A 2682-nucleotide genomic window follows, 5' to 3' on the forward strand; every position below is an offset into this window, starting at 1 on the left:
ACAAGTCAAATATAGGCCATCTATCCCAAATAATCTGAAACATTGGCAAATATTTGAAGATGATGAACATTTGAAATCATTTCTGCAGGTAATAGATGATTTTTCATTTCTACAAATTGATGAAGATAGAACTGAAATAAATGAAAATGCAGATGGAAATGATACTTTAGATTTTAAAACCCAAATTGATAATCATGACATTATTAAATTATCTAACAATTTTATTCCAAAAGGACTTATTCCTTTAGAAAAATTGTTTGATCAAAATGATGTCCTCTGAAGCCCTTAATCAATTTATTCAGAAGATGACATAGAAGAGATTAACATTGGAATTGATGAAGATATCAAAAACATCAAATTATGTGCATCTCTAGATCCTAAGATCAAAGCTCAATATCTTAAGTTACTGCAAAATTATAAGGATGTTTTTTCTTAGACTTATGCTGATCTAAAGACCTATGATACTTCATTAATACAACATAAGATTCATTTGAAGCCAGAATCAAAACTTTATCAATAGAAACTTAGAAGGATAAACCCAGCCCTTCTATCAACTGTAGAAAGGGAGATTAAGAAAATTCTAGATGCTCAGATCATCCTCCCTCTTAGATATTCTAATTGGGTTGCAAATCTAGTTCCTGTTAGAAAGAAAAAATGGTAAATAAGATTCTGTGTGGATTTTAGAAATTTGAACAAGGCATCATTAAAAGATAATTATCCTTTTCCCAAAATGGATCAGTTACTTCAAATGGTTTCAGGCGCACAATGACTTTCTATGCTTGATGGTTTTTAAGGTTACAATCAGGTGAATGTTGATACAACAGATAGAGAGAAGACAACCTTTTCTACACCTTTGGGTAAATTCATGTACGCTAGGATGCCATTTGGCTTAACCAATGCTAGAGCAAAATTTTAGAGACCTATGGACATAGCTTTTATGGGTCAGGTAAATAAATTTGTGGTTATTTATCTTGATGACATAACTATTTTTTCTAAATCTGATCAAAAACATCTAAAGCACTTGATGAAGGTTTTTGACAGGCGTAGAAAATTTGGAATATCATTGAACCCTAAGAAATCCTTGTTTGCTGTCAAAGAAGGAAAACTGTTGGGCCATATAATTTCAAAGGAGGGAGTGGTAATTGACCCCAAACGAGTATCTATCATTGAAACATTGGCCTTACCTAGAAACACGACGAAGATTCAAGCTTTTCTAGGCAAGATTAATTTTCTAAGGAGGTTTATTCCAAATTATGCAGAGATTGTAAAAGATATAACTGACATGCTTCGAAAGGACCATGAAATCAAATGGACTGCCTCTTCTAGGCATGCATTTGAAAAAATAAAAAGGGCTATCTTTGAAGCTCCCACCTTAGCCAGCCCTGATTATACTAAGCCATTTAGTATTTTCTCTTTTGCCTCTGAAACAACCCTTGCTGCCATTCTATTATAGAAAAATGAAGATTCCCATGACCAACCCATAGCCTTTTTCAGCAAGGTTATGAGAGATGCTGAGCTTAAGTATGACATCATTGAGAAGCAAGCCTATGCCCTTATTCAAGCCCTGAAATAATTCAAAATGTATGTCTTACATTCACCTATTACTGCTTATGTCCCTAATAGTGCTGTGAAAATTGTCCTAACCCAACCAGACACTGATGGGAAAAGAGGTAGATGGATCACTCAAATTCTGGAGTTTGATCTAACTATCAAGACTACCAAGCTAGTAAAAGGTCAAGGATTAGCCAAGCTTCTAGCTGAATCCAACTACAAAGTTCTTGGAATCCATTATGTTTTGTAAATACAAGGGAAGAATACACAAGAACCTTTTGTCCTTGCAAAAGGGGAGAATTGACAAGAACATTCCTTTCATACAGAAGGGGAGAATCCACAAGAACCTCTACCTTCAGAGCAGATCAGTCCTATACACATTGATGAAAAATTCTTGTTGTCAAACTGGTATCAAGATATTGTAAATTTCTTGATCCATTTTCAGTGTCCAGCATCATTCTCCAAAACCTAGTGTAAAATCCTTAAGTTAAAATCAGTCAAGTACTGCATTATAAATTCAAATTTATATTGGAAAGGTCCATTGAATATTTTGTTATTATATTTAACAAAATTAGAAACTGAAGGAATCATTGATCAGTTTCATACAGGATTTTGTGGGGGACATTATGCTTGAAGATCAACAACATACAAGATTCTGGGGGGAGGATTTTATTGGCCCACATTGTTCTTACAAGTAGCGGCAAAGGTTAGCGGTTGTGTTCCTTGTCAAATTTTTGCTGGTAAACAAAAATTAGCAGCTCTTCGACTTGTTCCATCAATAGTTTCAGCGCCTTTTTCTCAATGGGGATTAGATTTTGTTGGAGAGATTCACCCTACTTCAAGTAATCAAACGAGATGGATCCTCTCTAAAACATACTACTTTACTAAATGGATGGAAACATTTCCAGTCAGAAATGCTACTGATTCAGTAGTAATTAAGTTTATTGAGGAGAATATCTTATCTAGATTTGGTTGCCCAACTCAAATTGTCATTGATAATGCAGCAGTTTTTTCTAGTGTTAAAATGATTGACTTTTTCCAAAAATATTATATTTTGTTACATCATTCAACTCCATACTACCCTCAAGGAAATGGCCTTGCAGAGTCATCAAAGAAAATTCTGGTAAAGGT

The sequence above is a fragment of the Pinus tabuliformis genome, chromosome J (genome assembly GCF_031772625.1).
Source record: "Pinus tabuliformis cultivar Carrire ecotype Pingquan chromosome J, CPIR1, whole genome shotgun sequence".
In the NCBI taxonomy this organism is placed as follows: domain Eukaryota; kingdom Viridiplantae; phylum Streptophyta; class Pinopsida; order Pinales; family Pinaceae; genus Pinus; species Pinus tabuliformis.